The sequence below is a fragment of the Desmodus rotundus genome, unplaced genomic scaffold (genome assembly GCF_022682495.2).
Source record: "Desmodus rotundus isolate HL8 unplaced genomic scaffold, HLdesRot8A.1 manual_scaffold_18, whole genome shotgun sequence".
NCBI lineage: Eukaryota > Metazoa > Chordata > Mammalia > Chiroptera > Phyllostomidae > Desmodus > Desmodus rotundus.
In genome coordinates this window covers 255,617-278,915 of record NW_026527236.1, presented here as the reverse complement: position 1 = coordinate 278,915, position 23,299 = coordinate 255,617, and the positions used below count along the sequence as shown (strand labels likewise).

General features: G+C 62.8%; 1 long non-coding RNA gene across 1 annotated transcript; it reads right to left on the bottom strand.

Moving 5' to 3' along the window:
- Positions 1–2,900: 2,900 nt before the first annotated feature.
- LOC128780064 (uncharacterized) lies at positions 2,901–9,248 on the bottom strand. The gene is made up of 3 exons (XR_008426045.1): positions 8,630–9,248; positions 8,018–8,541; positions 2,901–4,269 (listed from the first exon to the last, which is right to left on the bottom strand). It is a non-coding gene; the product is annotated as an uncharacterized lncRNA (long non-coding RNA).
- Positions 9,249–23,299: the final 14,051 nt, after the last annotated feature.

Genomic DNA, 23,299 nt, shown 5'->3' with positions numbered 1-23,299 from the left:
CGTTTGAGCCAAGAGAGACTCTTAGCCCCCCAGGCAGTCCTCAGGCCCGAGACCCCCAGGGAGACCCGGTCCCTGGGCGTGGGTCCCGCCCGCCCGGGACCGCCCCACCTGGCCCGCAACCGTGGCCGGCCCCTCTTCCCGGCCCCATGTCCCTAGCTCTTCCCTGGCACTCTGCCTCTGGCGGGGTGGGAGACGGGCTGGCAAGTGTGATCCACGGGAAAACGCGCGGTCCTCTGGGTGGCAGGGAGGGCCTCCGTTAACTCTGACACCAGCCCAGGGACCCTGTGGACCTGGCCTGATATCTCAAGGGGGGGGCACGTTGCCCGGAGGGATGCTCTTGGGGTGGGGCCTGCTTGCGCCTGCGCGGCCCCGCCTCTTGGCCCGAAACCACCCAGCCGCGGCTCGGACAAAAGCCATCTCCTGGGGGCCTCCCCCTGTTCTTCCATCCGTAAAGGGGGACCCCTTTACGGATGGAAGAACAGGGGGATCTTCGCAGTGGTGGGGACGGGACGGAGGGGTCTGCGGGTTTGCAGCCACGTAGGCCAGTTGCTCGCACCCCGGCCCCATGTGTCCCAGCTCCATGGACGAGGTGGGCCGCTTATGGCGGGATGCAGGCGTCCTGCGGGGCTCAGGGGACGGTGTGGGCACTCCCCGGGCGAGAGAGGGCTCCTGGGACCCGAGAGAGCCCCGGGGAGAGTCCGAGGCCTGGCCGCAGAGGCCTCCATTGCCTCCCCGGGCTCCTACCATGGGGCCTGACCGTGCTCGCCCGAGGCCCAGATTCACCGCAGGTGAATGCCTTTTGCGGACGCCAAGGACAGGAGGTCGCCGATTCCCTCACAGAGGTGGGGGTTCGAGCTCTGGGGGACTGAGGTCGCAGCAGTCACACTCCATTTTTGGGTGGTTCCGCAGAGACTGGAGGGTTGAAGCAGCTGGGTCCAAGTCTGCCGCCTTGTGGCAGGGTGGGGGCTTTGCAGGCGAAGCAAGGCTCTTAGCCTCCCAGGCGGGGCACAGGCCAGACTCCCCAAGGGAGAACCGGTCCTTGGTCGAGGGTCCCGCCCGCCTGCCCCGAACCGCTCCACCTGGCGCGGAACCGTGGCCGGCCCCTCATCCAGGCACCAGGTCCCTAGCTCTTCCCTGGCACTCTGCCTCTGCGGGGGTGGGAATGCTGCTGGGAAGTGTGGTCCACGGGAAAACGCGCGGTCCTCTGGGTGGCAGGGAGGGCCTCCGTTAACTCTGACACCAGCTCAGGGACCCTGTGGACCTGGCCTGATATCTCAAGGTGGGGGCACGTTGCCCGGAGGGATGCTCTTGGGGTGGGGCCTGCTTGCGCCTGCGCGGCCCCGCCTCTTGGCCCGAAACCACCCAGCCGCGGCACCGACAAAAGCCATCTCCTGGGGGACTCCCCCCTGTTCTTCCATCCGTAAAGGGGGACCCCTTTACGGATGGAAGAACAGGGGGATCTTCGCAGTGGTGGGGACGGGACGGAGGGGTCTGCGGGTTTGCAGCCACGTAGGCCAGTTGCTCGCACCCCGGCCCCATGTGTCCCAGCTCCATGGACGAGGTGGGCCGCTTATGGCGGGATGCAGGCGTCCTGCGGGGCTCAGGGGACGGCGTGGGCACTCCCCGGGCGAGAGAGGGCGCCTGGGACCCGAGAGAGCCCCGGGGAGAGTCCGAGGCCTGGCCGCAGAGGCCTCCATTGCCTCCCCGGGCTCCTACCTTGGGGCCTGACCGTGCTCGCCCGAGGCCCAGGTTCACCGCAGGTGAATGCCTTTTGCGGACGCCAAGGACAGGAGGTCGCCGATTCCCTCACAGAGGTGGGGGTTCGAGCTCTGTGGGACCCATGTCGCAGCGCACACAGTCCCTTCTCGCAAAGTTCAGCCCAGACTTTAGAGAGCAGAAGCGTTTCGGTCCAAGTTTTCCGCCTCGGGGCAGGGTGGGGCCGTTTGAGCCAAGAGAGACTCTTAGCCCCCAGGCAGGTCTCAGGCCCGTGACCCCCAGGGAGACCCGGTCCCTGGGCGTGGGTCCCGCCCGCCCGGGACCGCCCCACGTGGCCCGGAACCGTGGCCGGCCCCTCTTCTCGGCCCCAGGTCCCTAGCTCTTCCCTGGCACTCTGCCTCTGGCGGGGTGGGAGACGGGCTGGCAAGTGTGGTCCACGGGAAAACGCGCGGTCCTCTGGGTGGCAGGGAGGGCCTCCGTTAACTCTGACACCAGCCCAGGGACCCTGTGGACCTGGCCTGATATCTCAAGGGGGGGGCACGTTGCCCGGATGGATGCTCTTGGGGTGGGGCCTGCTTGCGCCTGCGCGGCCCCGCCTCTTGGCCCGAAACCACCCAGCCGCGGCTCGGACAAAAGCCATCTCCTTGGGGACTCCCCCCTGTTCTTCCATCCGTAAAGGGGGACCCCTTTACGGATGGAAGAACAGGGGGATCTTCGCAGTGGTGGGGACGGGACGGAGGGGTCTGCGGGTTTGCTGCCACGTAGGCCAGTTGCTCGCACCCCGGCCCCATGTGTCCCAGCTCCATGGACGAGGTGGGCCGCTTATGGCGGGATGCAGGCGTCCTGCGGGGGTCAGGGGACGGCGTGGGCACTCCCCGGGCGAGAGAGGGCGCCTGGGACCCGAGAGAGCACCCGGGAAAATGCCCAGCCCTGGCCCCCGTGGCTCCAGTGGCCTCCCCAGGCTCCTGCCGTGGGGCCTGGTCCCGCTCACCGGGGCCCAGGTCCTCCGCAGGTGAATGCCTTTTGCGGACACCAGGGACCACAGGCCGCGGATCCCTTCACGGGCAGGGGGGGTTCGAGCTCTGTGGGACCCAGGTCGCAGCGCACACAGTCCCTTCTCGCAAAGTTCAGCCCAGACTTTAGAGAGTAGAAGCGTCTCGGTCCAAGTTTTTGTTGCACCCACTGACACAAGAAACAGACGTTCGGAGACTTTCAGGACGTTTACAGAGATGTTACTTTAATGGCCAACTCTTTTAACCTGCGCAGGGGCGGACTCTCGATGTGTCCCGGAGACACTTGCTCAGAAGAGCTGCAGATGAGAGCCGCGCCGAACGCTCACAGGCTAGCTCTTTTATACAGTGAGAAGCAAGCAAGCAAGTTACAAAAGCAGGTGTTGCTGTTATCTCTGCATAGCTCTGAGCTCTGGAGGAGTTTTGCTCTGGGTTCAGGAGGAACTATCTGTCTGTCTCCTGTTGATAAGCTTATTTCAGATGACGATTTGTTTCTCTTCCTTATCCATTCTAGTGACCTTCAAGAGGTTTTCTGCTTAGCAATGCTTATAATTGTCTAGCTCTCAACATTCCCCCATTTCCTTGTTGGCACTTATGAGTCAAATCCTTGAATCATACTAATGACGATGGGGCTACAAGTTAAACAGGAGTATAATTAATAAAGGCCTACTAATAGAGGAAATCAGGGTAGTCAGCTATGGGGACATCTTACAGATTCCTGTGTACTACGTTGGTTTTTCTAGCTTTTCCTGTTCTTTCAGTCTCTTGGTTAAGACCTTAATACTATCTCTAATTATCCCTAAATGATTAGCATAAAAGCAACAAGTTTCTTCTAATGCTGCGCATAATTCTTCTTTCCTTAAGAACAATAAATCTAATCCTCTCCGATTTTGGAGAGCTACCTCTGCCAATGAATCTACCTGTCTTTCTGAATAAGCTACTTGATCTTGCAGCAGAGATATGTCCTTAGAGAAAATCTGCAAAAGCTGTCTCAACTCTAATTCTCCCTGAATGAGGGCTGCAGCACTCAATGCGGTGGACCCTAAGATCCTCACAGTGGCTACTATGGGTATAAGGGGAACTCTCTTCTCCCTAGTCCTGGAGGGGAGAACAAAATCTGGGTTTCCTGCATAGATACACTTGGGGAATTATGTACCCAGTTACACAAAACTCTGGATAAGAAATTGGTGGCAAACAATGGTACACCTTGAGTTCTGGATCCCATTACAAATCCCTTCTTGGGGCCCTCCTCTTGGCTGCACCCTGCTTCAATCCTTCCTTTCAGATATATCACCCCTTTATAATTATATAAAGGACAATGGACGAAGGTCTCATCTTCTTGTAACTGCTTCCGGCTGGACATGGACGTTGTCCTACCTAACCTTGGGTCGGGGTGCCCTGAAAGGGGGTGCAGCATGGAGGGAGTCCTTTCCTGTAAGGGGAAGGACCTTACAGAATCCAAGTCAGTTGGCTGTCACTGCGAAGTTGCAGGCTCGGTGTCCAAAGGCTGGCATTACTGGACAGTTGGCATCCTCGTCATATTCTGGAGGTGACAGATTTGGCAAGAGAGTTGGAAGGCACAATTAAATCATAATTACTGAATAACAAAGGCAGGCACCTAGGTAAAGAATGGCTCATCTGGAGGAAGGTGTATGAGACATGCTACACCTATCTAAAACCCTGTGGCTCACTACACTTCGCTCGGGCTGAGGGGAATGTATCAGGATTTCCCTCCTTTCAGATCTCTGGGCCCTTTCTGTTTTGGCTATTAGGACAGAAAAGGGAAGATAAGCTCTGAAGTGAAGCCTACAGACCGCCCGAACCCTTCACTAACTAAACTACCTAGTTTAACTAAACTAGTTGAGTCTTAGGGGGAGATGATGAAGGTGGGCTCTTTAAGTGAGGCCTATACTGCAACCAATTGCTCAGGTAATAAGGCCATAGTCCTACGCCCAATGAAAACAGAAGGAGGAACACACAGGTTAATTTACACAACCACTCCTAAGCCAGTCTCTGTGCTGGTGAGACTGTCTTTTGGGAAGACATTCAGTTGCAAGGCCCTTGCTGCAATGACATCTAACAATGGCAATTTGACAGGTCCTTCGTGCCTATAAATTGAACATCTTTGATGATATTACAAACCCAGTTTTAACTTTCAAATGAAAACAGACTTTTAAGACAGTTAGCTGCATGATTCTAATATCTAATACTGAGCATTGTGATTTTCCTTAGACTATGATTCCTCTCCCTAAGATCACCCTCATCATTATTAAAGAGACTACTTTGAGTCCAACTTTTAATTCTGCCTGTTTGTTTGCATAAACATACCAAGAGCAGCCTGGATTGCCTATGATCTTTAAGTTTTCTCCGCTGGAACTCACTCAGGGAACCTTTAGACTGACTTCAGTCTGCCCTTCAGGGCACAGAAGCAGAGCCACACATCTGCCACCTGGCTTCGCCTGTACCAGTCGTTTTACTTAAATCCTTGAGGCTTCCGTTGTGCCTACAGGTTCCTTTTTAGCCATCTTTCAGGAAAGCAACCTTCGTTCCTTCCCTGGAAAGACTGCTATGAACCGCACAATTAACCAAGGTACCAGGCTTCTTCTCGTGGGCTTTTGCTAGCTTCGCAAGTCAATCCCAGTTCCTCAGGGCTTCCTGGTGACAACCAGAACCCAGACATGCCTCCTTCAGGCGTGACATTCCAGTCAAAGTATCGGTTAACAAACCACTATTAATGACTGGTCTTAATGGATTTATGCAGAGAAACCTTATGTCATTACTCACTCCTTCAGAATGCCAAATTCTGGAGGGATCAGATAGGGAGAAAAATACCAAGTGCAAAGGAAAATCCTTTCCCTTCTGATATCCTTTCATACACCTTCTTCATTTATATATCTTGCACTTTCCCTTGTTCACTTTCCTACAGAGTGTGAAGTTTTACTATCCCTGGAATCCTTAATTTTCTTTTCAGAGAAGATACAGAACAAAATCTAAAACACAGACAGAGTTCTATAAGAACAGTACACAGGTAGAGGCATCCTCTTGCACCAGTGCGTCTACTGGGGCCTCCGCAGAGACATGCCATTCAGGTCCGGTCTCTTGGCAGAGACATGCTCCTTTGCCTCAGGCTGAAACACACATCAGGCCTAAATGACCCTTCCTGGGTCCCGAGTGGCAAAGGCATTCTCTTTAACCGGTTACAGGCGACCTTAGCTAGGTCTTCAGGTGACCCTAACTAGGTCTTCAGATACAGGGGGTTTCTGATCAGAAACGGAAGCAAAATGAAACTACATTCCTATAAAACCAGAAAACAAGTAGTTGAGGTTTCCTTTCCTCCAGGTTTAAAACTTTCACAACCTTTCTACATATTTTTGCCTATCTAGATTTAACTACAGTTTACCTTTAATCCCTGCTCCTTTCCCACCCTGGGAAGGACTGTACTTAAACTCAGTGGTTAAACTCAATCCGTGGTAGCTAAAAGTCCCTACCAGTACAGGCATCTTCTACTCAAAGTCCCTAGATATGCAGGGACATCCTGCAGCTTTCTGAAGATTAGACCTTGCAAACGCCCTATCAACTCCGCCCTCTGGGCTGAAGTTCCTTTTGGCAGGGCTTGCTGCCAAATGACTTCAGTTTCTGTGGTTACCGCAGCCCCCGCGTACAGCTGCCCTTCCCTGGGAAACTACTGCTATCCGAGAACAGAATGAGCTCTGGTTTTTCGTATGCCTCATCCCACAAGTCTGGGCGCACGCCTGTGACCCGCTCTAATATTTCATGGCAGCTCTGCATGATGGTTGGATCAGGGGCTGGCAGCAGGGTGGCTGGACTCAGGGCTGCGCTTTTCAGGAACTGGACTGCTGGGGGATTCAGCAACTGCACCTGGTACTGAGTTAGCCGTGCATTAGACAACCAGCGATCAGGAGAGGACTTCAGAATTCTCTCTATATGATGCTCCCCAATTATCTGCAAATTCTGTCCAAGGGTGAGCTTGCTGGCCTCTTTCACTAGCATGGCTGTGGCAGCTAGAGCTTGTAAGCAGGCTGGCCACCCTGAGGCTACTGGGTCCAATCTCCTGGACAAATAGGCTACAGGCCTTCTCCAGGGTCCTAAAGCCTGGCTCAGCACTCCCTTTGCAATGCCTCCGTTTTCTGCCACGGTTGGAACAGCTTTCCTAAATTTGGCAAAGCCAATGCAGGTGCAGATACCAAAGCTGCCTTAAGCGCCTCAAAGGCTCGGTTCTCTTTTTCAGTTCAAGTTATATTTCCCTCTTTTCCCCTCGTAAGTTCATGGAGAGGCTTAGCCAATTCTGCAAACCCTAGAATCCAGAGGTGGCAATATCCTACTGCTCCCAAGAACTCCCACACCTGCCTCTAGTAATCTTTCTAGGAAAGCAGCGGGAGATTCCTCCCTCCCCTGGATCACTTCACTAATCTTCCTAAAATTGGTGGGCTTCCTAGCGGCTGCCTTTAATCCCCTCAACAGAGCCCTGCGATACTGAAGGAGCGCGTCCCTTCCCCCGCTCGTGTTAGGGTCTCAGTCAGGGGGCTGACTGGGCAGGATATCCTCCACCTCCCTCCTTCCCGCCGCAGTCTCTCCCTCTTCCCCTATAACTGCCTTGGCGGCCCCTGAGAGTATTCTATCCCTCTCCTCTGAGGTAAAGAGGGTCTGTAAGATCTGCTGGCAATCATCCCAAGTGGGCTGGTGCGTTCTAAAAATGGTCTCCAGGAGGGAGATTAAACCCTGAGGTTTCTCAGAAAACGGGGGTTCCGATGTTTCTAATTATATAGATCACTAGTGGAGAAAGGAAGATATATCAACCGAGGGGGTGCTCCGGCAGGGGCACCCGGTCAGGGCGGTGCCTCACAGAGTGGCAGAAGTGCCGGAGGTGCTGGGGATACTGGAGCCTCCTCCCCTTATCTAGTTCCCCCTCGGGTGTGAGGAAGGCTCCCGAGTGTCCCTCCCTCCTCCGGCTGGGTAGAATGCGGCACTTCCCTCCTAGGGTAGGGAGGGAGCGCATTCAAGGGGTCTAAGATGTCTTCCCCAGGTCCTGGTAGTTGTGGGGGGGTAGAGTTTAGGCACCCTCCGCCCTCTGGGCGCGGAGGGCTCCGGGAATTTCTTTTGTTTCCTCTTCCCGCGGCTAACAGAACCGTTCTTCCGCAGGAGGCACTCCTTCTTAGACATTTCTGAATATAGCCTGGCTTGTCTAGGGCTATGTCTACCCACACATCGATGTAAACTATCTGATCGGGGTGTGGGGCTCTATAAACTGTGGCCCAAACTGCAAACAATACCGGGAGGTCGAAAGTCCCCTCTGCAGGCCATCCGACACCAAAAGTCGGCCACTCTAGCTGGCAAAGAGTCTGCAGGAACTCCGGATCGAGCTGCACGCTCACGTAGCCGCGTGCACGGCGCTGGAAATCAGAAAAGTTATTCAAGATGCAATCAAGCGGGGAGTTTAGGGTGGACTCCCGCTGGCCCATTTTCATAAGGGTTAGTTTCACATAACTGAGACAAACAAACAAAACAAAACAAACAGAAATGACAATTTACTTTCACTTCGTCCGCCTGGCCTCTCCTCTCGCGAGGACTTAGGTCTGTCTTAGCTAAGGCTGCCCGCGTAGAGTCCGGGTTAAACTCCCAGCCGTTATGCCGTATGACAGACTAAGGAACCGCAGGTTAGGACCCACGCACGCTCCGTAGGCTGTTGCCCGTGGAGCCACACACTCTGTCCTCACACGCTCAAACAAAGCGGCCGCACTCATACTCAGACACACCGCTGCGCTTCGCTGCGAGCCCTGACGTGACCGGTCACAACCTGAACAGAACAGAAACCAGGCCCACGCGCGGCGTGGTCACAACCTGAACAGAACAGAAACCAGGCCCACGCGCGGCGTGGTCACAACCTGAACAGAACAGAAACCAGGCCCCGGGCGGCGTCCCGGCCGGGGTGGCCTGGGTGGGGTACAGCGGCGTCCCGCCTACCACCTCAGGCAATACTTCGCTCCGGAGCCCAGATACAGACAGAGGATCCTCCCAGATACTTACCAGGCTCGAGCCCGCGTCCTCCCCTCAGTTTCCGAACCAGACCTCCACCTAGGGAGAATCCCGCTGGGGCCTCCAAAATGTTGCACCCACTGACACAAGAAACAGACGTTCGGAGACTTTCAGGACGTTTACAGAGATGTTACTTTAATGGCCAACTCTTTTAACCTGCGCAGGGGCGGACTCTCGATGTGTCCCGGAGACACTTGCTCAGAAGAGCTGCAGATGAGAGCCGCGCCGAACGCTCACAGGCTAGCTCTTTTATACAGTGAGAAGCAAGCAAGCAAGTTACAAAAGCAGGTGTTGCTGTTATCTCTGCATAGCTCTGAGCTCTGGAGGAGTTTTGCTCTGGGTTCAGGAGGAACTATCTGTCTGTCTCCTGTTGATAAGCTTATTTCAGATGACGATTTGTTTCTCTTCCTTATCCATTCTAGTGACCTTCAAGAGGTTTTCTGCTTAGCAATGCTTATAATTGTCTAGCTCTCAACATTTTCCGCCTCGGGGCAGGGTGGGGCCGTTTGAGCCAAGAGAGACTCTTAGCCCCCCAGGCAGTCCTCAGGCCCGAGACCCCCAGGGAGACCCGGTCCCGGGGCGTGGGTCCCGCCCGCCCGGGACCGCCCCACCTGGCCCGGAACCGTGGCCGGCCCCTCTTCCCGGCCCCATGTCCCTAGTTCTTCCCTGGCACTCTGCCTCTGGCGGGGTGGGAGACGGGCTGGCACGTGTGGTCCACGGGAAAACGCGCGGTCCTCTGGGTGGCAGGGAGGGCCTCCGTTAACTCTGACACCAGCCCAGGGACCCTGTGGACCTGGCCTGATATCTCAAGGGGGGGGCACGTTGCCCGGAGGGATGCTCTTGGGGTGGGGCCTGCTTGCGCCTGCGCGGCCCCGCCTCTTGGCCCGAAACCACCCAGCCGCGGCTCGGACAAAAGCCATCTCCTGGGGGACTCCCCCCTGTTCTTCCATCCGTAAAGGGGGACCCCTTTACGGATGGAAGAACAGGGGGATCTTCGCAGTGGTGGGGACGGGACGGAGGGGTCTGCGGGTTTGCAGCCACGTAGGCCAGTTGCTCGCACCCCGGCCCCATGTGTCCCAGCTCCATGGACGAGGTGGGCCGCTTATGGCGGGATGCAGGCGTCCTGCGGGGGTCAGGGGACGGCGTGGGCACTCCCCGGGCGAGAGAGGGCGCCTGGGACCCGAGAGAGCCCCGGGGAGAGTCCGAGGCCTGGCCGCAGAGGCCTCCATTGCCTCCCCGGGCTCCTACCATGGGGCCTGACCGTGCTCGCCCAGGGCCAGGTTCACCGCAGGTGAATGCCTTTTGCGGACGCCAAGGACAGGAGGTCGCCGATTCCCTCACAGAGGTGGGGGTTCGAGCTCTGGGGGACTGAGGTCGCAGCGGTCACACTCCATTTTTGGGTGGTTCCGCAGAGACTGGAGGGTTGAAGCGGCTGGGTCCAAGTCTGCCGCCTTGTGGCAGGGTGGGGGCTTTGCAGGCGAAGCAAGGCTCTTAGCCTCCCAGGCGGGGCACAGGCCAGACTCCCCAAGGGAGAACCGGTCCTTGGTCGAGGGTCCCGCCCGCCCGCCCCGAACCGCTCCACCTGGCGCGGAACCGTGGCCGGCCCCTCATCCAGGCACCAGGTCCCTAGCTCTTCCCTGGCACTCTGCCTCTGGCGGGGTGGGAGACGGGCTGGCAAGTGTGGTCCACGGGAAAACGCGCGGTCCTCTGGGTGGCAGGGAGGGCCTCCGTTAACTCTGACACCAGCCCAGGGACCAAGTGGACCTGGCCTGATATCTCAAGGGGGGGGCACGTTGCCCGGAGGGATGCTCTTGGGGTGGGGCCTGCTTGCGCCTGCGCGGCCCCGCCTCTTGGCCCGAAAACACCCAGCCGCGGCTCGGACAAAAGCCATCTCCTGGGGGCCTCCCCCCTGTTCTTCCATCCGTAAAGGGGGACCCCTTTACGGATGGAAGAACAGGGGGATCTTCGCAGTGGTGGGGACGGGACGGAGGGGTCTGCGGGTTTTCAGCCACGTAGGCCAGTTGCTCGCATCCCGGCCCCATGTGTCCCAGCTCCATGGACGAGGTGGACGGCTTATGGCGGGATGCAGGCGTCCTGCGGGGGTCAGGGGACGACGTGGGCACTCCCTGGGCGAGAGAGGGCGCCTGGGACCCGAGAGAGCCCCGGAGAGAGTCCGAGGCCTGGCCGCAGAGGCCTCCATTGCCTCCCCGGGCTCCTACCATGGGGCCTGACCGTGCTCGCCCGAGGCCCAGGTTCACCGCAGGTGAATGACTTTTGCGGACGCCAAGGACAGGAGGTCGCCGATTCCCTCACAGAGGTGGGGGTTCGAGCTCTGGGGGACTGAGGTCACAGCGGTCACACTCCATTTTTGGGTGGTTCCGCAGAGACTGGAGGGTTGAAGCGGCTGGGTCCAAGTCTGCCGCCTTGTGGTAGGGTGGGGGCTTTGCAGGCGAAGCAAGGCTCTTAGCCTCCCAGGCGGGGCACAGGCCAGACTCCCCAAGGGAGAACCGGTCCTTGGTCGAGGGTCCCGCCCGCCCGCCCGGAACCGCTCCACCTGGCGCGGAACCGTGGCTGGCCCCTCTTCCAGGCACCAGGTCCCTAGTTCTTCCCTGGCACTCTGCCTATGGCGGGGTGGGAGACGGGCTGGCAAGTGTGGTCCACAGGAACACGCGCGGTCCTCTGGGTGGCAGGGAGGGCCTCCGTTAACTCTGACACCAGCCCAGGGACCCTGTGGACCTGGCCTGATATCTCAAGGGGGGGGCACGTTGCCCGAAGGGATGCTCTTGGGGTGGGGCCTGCTTGCGCCTGCGCGGCCCCGCCTCTTGGCCCGAAACCACCCAGCCGCGGCTCGGACAAAAGCCATCTCCTGGGGGCCTCCCCCCTGTTCTTCCATCCGTAAAGGGGGACCCCTTTACGGATGGAAGAACAGGGGGATCTTCGCAGTGGTGGGGACGGGACGGAGGGGTCTGAGGGTTTGCAGCCACGTAGGCCAGTTGCTCGCACCCCGGCCCCATGTGTCCCAGCTCCATGGACGAGGTGGGCCGCTTATGGCGGGATGCAGGCGTCCTGCGGGGCTCAGGGGACGGCGTGGGCACTCCCCGGGCGAGAGAGGGCGCCTGGGACCCGAGAGAGCCCCGGGGAGAGTCCGAGGCCTGGCCGCAGAGGCCTCCATTGCCTCCCCGGGCTCCTACCATGGGGCCTGACCGTGCTCGCCCGAGGCCCAGGTTCACCGCAGGTGAATGCCTTTTGCGGACGCCAAGGACAGGAGGTCGCCGATTCCCTCACAGAGGTGGGGGTTCGAGCTCTGGGGGACTGAGGTCGCAGCGGTCACACTCCATTTTTGGGTGGTTCCGCAGAGACTGGAGGGTTGAAGCGGCTGGGTCCAAGTCTGCCGCCTTGTGGCAGGGTGGGGGCTTTGCAGGCGAAGCAAGGCTCTTAGCCTCCCAGGCGGGGCACAGGCCAGACTCCCCAAGGGAGAACCGGTCCTTGGTCGAGGGTCCCGCCCGCCCGCCCGGAACCGCTCCACCTGGCCCGGAACCGTGGCCGGCCCCTCTTCCCGGCCCCATGTCCCTAGCTCTTCCCTGGCACTCTGCCTCTGGCGGCGTGGGAGACGGGCTGGCAAGTGTGGTCCACGGGAAAACGCGCGGTCCTCTGGGTGGCAGGGAGGGCTTCCGTTAACTCTGACCCCAGCCCAGGGACTCTGTGGACCTGGCCTGATATCTCAAGGGGGGGGCACGTTGCCCCGAGGGATGATCTTGGGGTGGGGCCTGCTTGCGCCTGCGCGGCCCCGCCTCTTGGCCCGAAACCACCCAGTCGCGGCTCGGACAAAAGCCATCTCCTGGGGGACTCCCCCCTGTTCTTCCATCCGTAAAGGGGGACCCCTTTACGGATGGAAGAACAGGGGGATCTTCGCAGTTGTGGGGACGGGACGGAGGGGTCTGCGGGTTTGCAGCCACGTAGGCCAGTTGCTCGCACCCCGGCCCCATGTGTCCCAGCTCCATGGACGAGGTGGGCCGCTTATGGCGGGATGCAGGCGTCCTGCGGGGGTCAGGGGACGGCGTGGGCACTCCCCGGGCGAGAGAGGGCGCCTGGGACCCGAGAGAGCACCCGGGAAAATGCCCCGCCCTGGCCCCCGTGGCTCCAGTGGCCTCCCCAGGCTCCTGCCGTGGGGCCTGGTCCCGCTCACCGGGCCCAGGTCCTCCGCAGGTGAATGCCTTTTGCGGACACCAGGGACCACAGGCCGCGGATCCCTTCACGGGCAGGGGGGGTTCGAGCTCTTTGGGACCCAGGTCGCAGCGCACACAGTCCCTTCTCGCAAAGTTCAGCCCAGACTTTAGAGAGTAGAAGCGTCTCGGTCCAAGTTTTCCGCCTCGGGGCAGGGTGGGGCCGTTTGAGCCAAGAGAGACTCTTAGCCCCCCAGGCAGTCCTCAGGCCCGACACCCCCAGGGAGACTCGGTCCCTGGGCGTGGGTCCCGCCCGCCGAGGACCGCCCCACCTGGCCCGGAACCGTGGCCGGCCCCTCTTCCCGGCCCCATGTCCCTAGCTCTTCCCTGGCACTCTGCCTCTGGCGGGGTGGGAGACGGGCTGGCAAGTGTGGTCCACGGGAAAACGCGCGGTCCTCTGGGTGGCAGGGAGGGCCTCCGTTAACTCTGACACCAGCCCAGGGACCCTGTGGACCTGGCCTGATATCTCAAGGGGGGGGCACGTTGCCCGGAGGGATGCTCTTGGGGTGGGGCCTGCTTGCGCCTGCGCGGCCCCGCCTCTTGGCCCGAAACCACCCAGCCGCGGCTCGGACAAAAGCCATCTCCTGGGGGCCTCCCCCCTGTTCTTCCATCCGTAAAGGGGGACCCCTTTACGGATGGAAGAACAGGGGGATCTTCGCAGTGGTGGGGACGGGACGGAGGGGTCTGCGGGTTTGCAGCCACGTAGGCCAGTTGCTCGCACCCCGGCCCCATGTGTCCCAGCTCCATGGACGAGGTGGGCCGCTTATGGCGGGATGCAGGCGTCCTGCGGGGCTCAGGGGACGGTGTGGGCACTCCCCGGGCGAGAGAGGGCTCCTGGGACCCGAGAGAGCCCCGGGGAGAGTCCGAGGCCTGGCCGCAGAGGCCTCCATTGCCTCCCCGGGCTCCTACCATGGGGCCTGACCGTGCTCGCCCGAGGCCCAGATTCACCGCCGGTGAATGCCTTTTGCGGACGCCAAGGACAGGAGGTCGCCGATTCCCTCACAGAGGTGGGGGTTCGAGCTCTGGGGGACTGAGGTCGCAGCAGTCACACTCCATTTTTGGGTGGTTCCGCAGAGACTGGAGGGTTGAAGCGGCTGGGTCCAAGTCTGCCGCCTTGTGGCAGGGTGGGGGCTTTGCAGGCGAAGCAAGGCTCTTAGCCTCCCAGGCGGGGCACAGGCCAGACTCCCCAAGGGAGAACCGGTCCTTGGTCGAGGGTCCCGCCCGCCCGCCCCGAACCGCTCCACCTGGCGCAGGACCGTGGCCGGCCCCTCATCCAGGCACCAGGTCCCTAGCTCTTCCCTGGCACTCTGCCTCTGCGGGGGTGGGAATGCTGCTGGGAAGTGTGGTCCACGGGAAAACGCGCGGTCCTCTGGGTGGCAGGGAGGGCCTCCGTTAACTCTGACACCAGCCCAGGGACCCTGTGGACCTGGCCTGATATCTCAAGGGGGGGGCACGTTGCCCGGAGGGATGCTCTTGGGGTGGGGCCTGCTTGCGCCAGCGCGGCCCCGCCTCTTGGCCCGAAACCACCCAGCCGCGGCTCGGACAAAAGCCATCTCCTGGGGGACTCCCCCCTGTTCTTCCATCCGTAAAGGGGGACCCCTTTACGGATGGAAGAACAGGGGGATCTTCGCAGTGGTGGGGACGGGACGGAGGGGTCTGCGGGTTTGCAGCCACGTAGGCCAGTTGCTCGCACCCCGGCCCCATGTGTCCCAGCTCCATGGACGAGGTGGGCCGCTTATGGCGGGATGCAGGCGTCCTGCGGGGCTCAGAGGACGGCGTGGGCACTCCCCGGGCGAGAGAGGGCGCCTGGGACCCGAGAGAGCCCCGGGGAGAGTCCGAGGCCTGGCCGCAGAGGCCTCCATTGCCTCCCCGGGCTCCTACCTTGGGGCCTGACCGTGCTCGCCCGAGGCCCAGGTTCACCGCAGGTGAATGCCTTTTGCGGACGCCAAGGACAGGAGGTCGCCGATTCCCTCACAGAGGTGGGGGTTCGAGCTCTGTGGGACCCATGTCGCAGCGCACACAGTCCCTTCTCGCAAAGTTCAGCCCAGACTTTAGAGAGCAGAAGCGTTTCGGTCCAAGTTTTCCGCCTCGGGGCAGGGTGGGGCCGTTTGAGCCAAGAGAGACTCTTAGCCCCCCAGGCAGGTCTCAGGCCCGTGACCCCCAGGGAGACCCGGTCCCTGGGCGTGGGTCCCGCCCGCCCGGGACCGCCCCACGTGGCCCGGAACCGTGGCCGGCCCCTCTTCTCGGCCCCAGGTCCCTAGCTCTTCCCTGGCACTCTGCCTCTGGCGGGGTGGGAGACGGGCTGGCAAGTGTGGTCCACGGGAAAACGCGCGGTCCTCTGGGTGGCAGGGAGGGCCTCCGTTAACTCTGACACCAGCCCAGGGACCCTGTGGACCTGGCCTGATATCTCAAGGGGGGGGCACGTTGCCCAGATGGATGCTCTTGGGGTGGGGCCTGCTTGCGCCTGCGCGGCCCCGCCTCTTGGCCCGAAACCACCCAGCCGCGGCTCAGACAAAAGCCATCTCCTTGGGGACTCCCCCCTGTTCTTCCATCCGTAAAGGGGGACCCCTTTACGGATGGAAGAACAGGGGGATCTTCGCAGTGGTGGGGACGGGACGGAGGGGTCTGCGGGTTTGCTGCCACGTAGGCCAGTTGCTCGCACCCCGGCCCCATGTGTCCCAGCTCCATGGACGAGGTGGGCCGCTTATGGCGGGATGCAGGCGTCCTGCGGGGGTCAGGGGACGGCGTGGGCACTCCCCGGGCGAGAGAGGGCGCCTGGGACCCGAGAGAGCACCCGGGAAAATGCCCAGCCCTGGCCCCCGTGGCTCCAGTGGCCTCCCCAGGCTCCTGCCGTGGGGCCTGGTCCCGCTCACCGGGGCCCAGGTCCTCCGCAGGTGAATGCCTTTTGCGGACACCAGGGACCACAGGCCGCGGATCCCTTCACGGGCAGGGGGGGTTCGAGCTCTGTGGGACCCAGGTCGCAGCGCACACAGTCCCTTCTCGCAAAGTTCAGCCCAGACTTTAGAGAGTAGAAGCGTCTCGGTCCAAGTTTTCCGCCTCGGGGCAGGGTGGGGCCGTTTGAGCCAAAAGAGACTCTTAGCCCCCCAGGCAGTCCTCAGGCCCGAGACCCCCAGGGAGACCCGGTCCCTGGGCGTGGGTCCCGCCCGCCCGGGACCGCCCCACCTGGCCCGGAACCGTGGCCGGCCCCTCTTCCCGGCCCCATGTCCCTAGTTCTTCCCTGGCACTCTGCCTATGGCGGGGTGGGAGACGGGCTGGCACGTGTGGTCCACGGGAAAACGCGCGGTCCTCTGGGTGGCAGGGAGGGCCTCCGTTAACTCTGACACCAGCCCAGGGACCCTGTGGACCTGGCCTGATATCTCAAGGGGGGGGCACGTTGCCCGGAGGGATGCTCTTGGGGTGGGGCCTGCTTGCGCCTGCGCGGCCCCGCCTCTTGGCCCGAAACCACCCAGCCGCGGCTCGGACAAAAGCCATCTCCTGGGGGACTCCCCCCTGTTCTTCCATCCGTAAAGGGGGACCCCTTTACGGATGGAAGAACAGGGGGATCTTCGCAGTGGTGGGGACGGGACGGAGGGGTCTGCGGGTTTGCAGCCACGTAGGCCAGTTGCTCGCACCCCGGCCCCATGTGTCCCAGCTCCATGGACGAGGTGGGCCGCTTATGGCGGGATGCAGGCGTCCTGCGGGGGTCAGGGGACGGCGTGGGCACTCCCCGGGCGAGAGAGGGCGCCTGGGACCCGAGAGAGCCCCGGGGAGAGTCCGAGGCCTGGCCGCAGAGGCCTCCATTGCCTCCCCGGGCTCCTACCATGGGGCCTGACCGTGCTCGCCCAGGGCCAGGTTCACCGCAGGTGAATGCCTTTTGCGGACGCCAAGGACAGGAGGTCGCCGATTCCCTCACAGAGGTGGGGGTTCGAGCTCTGGGGGACTGAGGTCGCAGCGGTCACACTCCATTTTTGGGTGGTTCCGCAGAGACTGGAGGGTTGAAGCGGCTGGGTCCAAGTCTGCCGCCTTGTGGCAGGGTGGTGGCTTTGCAGGCGAAGCAAGGCTCTTAGCCTCCCAGGCGGGGCACAGGCCAGACTCCCCAAGGGAGAACCGGTCCTTGGTCGAGGGTCCCGCCCGCCCGCCCCGAACCGCTCCACCTGGCGCGGAACCGTGGCCGGCCCCTCATCCAGGCACCAGGTCCCTAGCTCTTCCCTGGCACTCTGCCTCTGGCGGGGTGGGAGACGGGCTGGCAAGTGTGGTCCACGGGAAAACGCGCGGTCCTCTGGGTGGCAGGGAGGGCCTCCGTTAACTCTGACACCAGCCCAGGGACCAAGTGGACCTGGCCTGATATCTCAAGGGGGGGGCACGTTGCCCGGAGGGATGCTCTTGGGGTGGGGCCTGCTTGCGCCTGCGCGGCCCCGCCTCTTGGCCCGAAAACACCCAGCCGCGGCTCGGACAAAAGCCATCTCCTGGGGGCCTCCCCCCTGTTCTTCCATCCGTAAAGGGGGACCCCTTTACGGATGGAAGAACAGGGGGATCTTCGCAGTGGTGGGGACGGGACGGAGGGGTCTGAGGGTTTGCAGCCACGTAGGCCAGTTGCTCGCACCCCGGCCACATGTGTCCCAGCTCCATGGACGAGGTGGGCCGCTTATGGCGGGATGCAGGCGTCCTGCGGGGGTCAGGGGACGGCGTGGGCACTCCCCGGGCGAGAGAGGGCGCCTGGGACCCGAGAGAGCACCCGGGAAAATGCCCAGCCCTGGCCCCCGTGGCTCCAGTGGCCTCCCCAGGCTCCTGCCGTGGGGCCTGGTCCCGCTCACCGGGGCCCAGGTTCTCCGCAGGTGAATGCCTTTTGCGGACACCAGGGACCACAGGCCGCGGATCCCTTCACGGGCAGGGGGGGTTCGAGCTCTGTGGGACCCAGGTCGCAGCGCACACAGTCCCTTCTCGCAAAGTTCAGCCCAGACTTTAGAGAGTAGAAGCGTGTCGGTCCAAGTTTTCCGCCTCGGGGCAGGGTGGGGCCGTTTGAGCCAAGAGAGACTCTTAGCCCCCCAGGCAGGTCTCAGGCCTGAGACCCCCAGGGAGACCCGGTCCCTGGGCGTGGGTCCCGCCCGCCCGGGACCGCCCCACCTGGCCCGGAACCGTGGCCGGCCCCTCTTCCCGGCCCCATGTCCCTAGCTCTTCCCTGGCACTCTGCCTCTGGCGGCGTGGGAGACGGGCTGGCAAGTGTGGTCCACGGGAAAACGCGCGGTCCTCTGGGTGGCAGGGAGGGCTTCCGTTAACTCTGACCCCAGCCCAGGGACCCTGTGGACCTGGCCTGATATCTCAAGGGGGGGGCACGTTGCCCGGAGGGATGCTCTTGGGGTGGGGCCTGCTTGCGCCTGCGCGGCCCCGCCTCTTGGCCCGAAACCACCCAGTCGCGGCTCGGACAAAAGCCATCTCCTGGGGGACTCCCCCCTGTTCTTCCATCCGTAAAGGGGGACCCCTTTACGGATGGAAGAACAGGGGGATCTTCGCAGTGGTGGGGACGGGACGGAGGTGTCTGCGGGTTTGCAGCCACGTAGGCCAGTTGCTCGCACCCCGGCCCCATGTGTCCCAGCTCCATGGACGAGGTGGGCCGCTTATGGCGGGATGCAGGCGTCCTGCGGGGCTCAGGGGACGGCGTGGGCACTCCCCGGGCGAGAGAGGGCTCCTGGGACCCGAGAGAGCCCCGGGGAGAGTCCGAGGCCTGGCCGCAGAGGCCTCCATTGCCTCCTCGGGCTCCTACCATGGGGCCTGACCGTGCTCGCCCGAGGCCCAGGTTCACCGCAGGTGAATGCCTTTTGCGGACGCCAAGGACAGGAGGTCGCCGATTCCCTCACAGAGGTGGGGGTTCGAGCTCTGGGGGACTGAGGTCGCAGCGGTCACACTCCATTTTTGGGTGGTTCCGCAGAGACTGGAGGGTTGAAGCGGCTGGGTCCAAGTCTGCCGCCTTGTGGCAGGGTGGGGGCTTTGCAGGCGAAGCAAGGCTCTTAGCCTCCCAGGCGGGGCACAGGCCAGACTCCCCAAGGGAGAACCAGTCTTGGTCGAGGGTCCCGCCCGCCCGCCCGGAACCGCTCCACCTGGCGCGGAACCGTGGCCGGCCCCTCTTCCAGGCACCAGGTCCCTAGTTCTTCCCTGGCACTCTGCCTCTGCGGGGGTGGGAAAGTTGCTGGGAAGTGTGGTCCACGGGAAAACGCGCGGTCCTCTGGGTGGCAGGGAGGGCTTCCGTTAACTATGACACCAGCCCATGGATCCTGTGGACCTGGCCTGATATCTCAAGGGGGGGGCACGTTGCCCGGAGGGATGCTCTTGGGGTGGGGCCTGCTTGCGCCTGCGCGGCCCCGCCTCTTGGCTCGAAAACACCCAGCCGCGGCTCGGACAAAAGCCATCTCCTGGGGGCCTCCCCCCTGTTCTTCCATCCGTAAAGGGGGACCCCTTTACGGATGGAAGAACAGGGGGATCTTCGCAGTGGTGGGGACGGGACGGAGGGGTCTGCGGGTTTGCAGCCACGTAGGCCAGTTGCTCGCATCCCGGCCCCATGTGTCCCAGCACCATGGACGAGGTGGGCGGCTTATGGCGGGATGCAGGCGTCCTGCGGGGGTCAGGGGACGACGTGGGCACTCCCTGGGCGAGAGAGGGCGCCTGGGACCCGAGAGAGCCCCGGGGAGAGTCCGAGGCCTGGCCGCAGAGGCCTCCATTGCCTCCCCGGGCTCCTACCATGGGGCCTGACCGTGCTCGCCCGAGGCCCAGGTTCACCGCAGGTGAATGCCTTTTGCGGACCCCAAGGACAGGAGGTCGCCGATTCCCTCACAGAGGTGGGGGTTCGAGCTCTGGGGGACTGAGGTCACAGCGGTCACACTCCATTTTTGGGTGGTTCCGCAGAGACTGGAGGGTTGAAGCGGCTGGGTCCAAGTCTGCCGCCTTGTGGCAGGGTGGGGGCTTTGCAGGCAAAGCAAGGCTCTTAGCCTCCCAGGCGGGGCACAGGCCAGACTCCCCAAGGGAGAACCGGTCCTTGGTCGAGGGTCCCGCCCGCCCGCCCCGAACCGCTCCACCTGGCGCGGAACCGTGGCCGGCCCCTCTTCCAGGCACCAGGTCCCTAGTTCTTTCCTGGCACTCTGCCTCTGCGGGGGTGGGAGAACTGCTGGGAAGTGTGGTCCACGGGAAAACGCGCGGTCCTCTGGGTGGCAGGGAGGGCTTCCGTTAACTCTGACACCAGCCCAGGGACCCTGTGGACCTGGCCTGATATCTCAAGGGGGGGGCACGTTGCCCGGAGGGATGCTCTTGGGGTGGGGCCTGCTTGCGCCTGCGCGGCCCCGCCTCTTGGCCCGAAACCACCCAGCCGCGGCTCGGACAAAAGCCATCTCCTGGGGGCCTCCCCCCTGTTCTTCCATCCGTAAAGGGGGACCCCTTTACGGATGGAAGAACAGGGGGATCTTCGCAGTGGTGGGGACGGGACGGAGGGGTCTGCGGGTTTGCAGCCACGTAGGCCAGTTGCTCGCACCCCGGCCCCATGTGTCCCAGCTCCATGGACGAGGTGGGCCGCTTATGGCGGGATGCAGGAGTCCTGCGGGGCTCAGGGGACGGCGTGGGCACTCCCTGGGCGAGAGAGGGCGCCTGGGACCCGAGAGAGCCCCGGGGAGAGTCCGAGGCCTGGCCGCAGAGGCCTCCATTGCCTCCCCGGGCTCCTACCATGGGGCCTGACCGTGCTCGCCCGAGGCCCAGATTCACCGCACGTGAATGCCTTTTGCGGACGCCAAGGACAGGAGGTCGCCGATTCCCTCACAGAGGTGGGGGTTCGAGCTCTGGGGGACTGAGGTCGCAGCGGTCACACTCCATTTTTGGGTGGTTCCGCAGAGACTGGAGGGTTGAAGCGGCTTGGTCCAAGTCTGCCGCCTTGTGGCAGGGTGGGGGCTTTGAGGGCGAAGCAAGGCTCTTAGCCTCCCAGGCGGGGCACAGGCCAGACTCCCCAAGGGAGAACCGGTCCTTGGTCGAGGGTCCCGCCCGCCCGCCCGGAACCGCTCCACCTTGCGCGGAACCGTGGCCGGCCCCTCTTCCAGGCACCAGGTCCCTAGTTCTTCCCTGGCACTTTGCCTATGGCGGGGTGGGAGACGGGCTGGCAAGTGTGGTCCACGGGAAAACGCGCGGTCCTCTGGGTGGCAGGGAGGGCCTCCGTTAACTCTGACACCAGCCCAGGGACCCTGTGGACCTGGCCTGAAATCTCAAGGGGGGGGCACGTTGCCCCGAGGGATGCTCTTGGGGTGGGGCCTGCTTGCGCCTGCGCGGCCCCGCCTCTTGGCCCGAAACCACCCAGTCGCGGCTCGGACAAAAGCCATCTCCTGGGGGACTCCCCCCTGTTCTTCCATCCGTAAAGGGGGACCCCTTTACGGATGGAAGAACAGGGGGATCTTCGCAGTTGTGGGGACGGGACGGAGGGGTCTGCGGGTTTGCAGCCACGTAGGCCAGTTGCTCGCACCCCGGCCCCATGTGTCCCAGCTCCATGGACGAGGTGGGCCGCTTATGGCGGGATGCAGGCGTCCTGCGGGGGTCAGGGGACGGCGTGGGCACTCCCCGGGCGAGAGAGGGCGCCTGGGACCCGAGAGAGCACCCGGGAAAATGCCCCGCCCTGGCCCCCGTGGCTCCAGTGGCCTCCCCAGGCTCCTGCCGTGGGGCCTGGTCCCGCTCACCGGGCCCAGGTCCTCCGCAGGTGAATGCCTTTTGCGGACACCAGGGACCACAGGCCGCGGATCCCTTCACGGGCAGGGGGGGTTCGAGCTCTTTGGGACCCAGGTCGCAGCGCACACAGTCCCTTCTCGCAAAGTTCAGCCCAGACTTTAGAGAGTAGAAGCGTCTCGGTCCAAGTTTTCCGCCTCGGGGCAGGGTGGGGCCGTTTGAGCCAAGAGAGACTCTTAGCCCCCCAGGCAGTCCTCAGGCCCGAGACCCCCAGGGAGACTCGGTCCCTGGGCGTGGGTCCCGCCCGCCGAGGACCGCCCCACCTGGCCCGGAACCGTGGCCGGCCCCTCTTCCCGGCCCCATGTCCCTAGCTCTTCCCTGGCACTCTGCCTCTGGCGGGGTGGGAGACGGGCTGGCAAGTGTGGTCCACGGGAAAACGCGCGGTCCTCTGGGTGGCAGGGAGGGCCTCCGTTAACTCTGACACCAGCCCAGGGACCCTGTGGACCTGGCCTGATATCTCAAGGGGGGGGCACGTTGCCCGGAGGGATGCTCTTGGGGTGGGGCCTGCTTGCGCCTGCGCGGCCCCGCCTCTTGGCCCGAAACCACCCAGCCGCGGCTCGGACAAAAGCCATCTCCTGGGGGACTCCCCCCTGTTCTTCCATCCGTAAAGGGGGACCCCTTTACGGATGGAAGAACAGGGGGATCTTCGCAGTGGTGGGGACGGGACGGAGGGGTCTGCGGGTTTGCAGCCACGTAGGCCAGTTGCTCGCACCCCGGCCCCATGTGTCCCAGCTCCATGGACGAGGTGGGCCGCTTATGGCGGGATGCAGGCGTCCTGCGGGGCTCAGGGGACGGTGTGGGCACTCCCCGGGCGAGAGAGGGCTCCTGGGACCCGAGAGAGCCCCGGGGAGAGTCCGAGGCCTGGCCGCAGAGGCCTCCATTGCCTCCCCGGGCTCCTACCATGGGGCCTGACCGTGCTCGCCCGAGGCCCAGATTCACCGCCGGTGAATGCCTTTTGCGGACGCCAAGGACAGGAGGTCGCCGATTCCCTCACAGAGGTGGGGGTTCGAGCTCTGGGGGACTGAGGTCGCAGCAGTCACACTCCATTTTTGGGTGGTTCCGCAGAGACTGGAGGGTTGAAGCGGCTGGGTCCAAGTCTGCCGCCTTGTGGCAGGGTGGGGGCTTTGCAGGCGAAGCAAGGCTCTTAGCCTCCCAGGCGGGGCACAGGCCAGACTCCCCAAGGGAGAACCGGTCCTTGGTCGAGGGTCCCGCCCGCCCGCCCCGAACCGCTCCACCTGGCGCAGGACCGTGGCCGGCCCCTCATCCAGGCACCAGGTCCCTAGCTCTTCCCTGGCACTCTGCCTCTGCGGGGGTGGGAATGCTGCTGGGAAGTGTGGTCCACGGGAAAACGCGCGGTCCTCTGGGTGGCAGGGAGGGCCTCCGTTAACTCTGACACCAGCCCAGGGACCCTGTGGACCTGGCCTGATATCTCAAGGGGGGGGCACGTTGCCCGGAGGGATGCTCTTGGGGTGGGGCCTGCTTGCGCCAGCGCGGCCCCGCCTCTTGGCCCGAAACCACCCAGCCGCGGCTCGGACAAAAGCCATCTCCTGG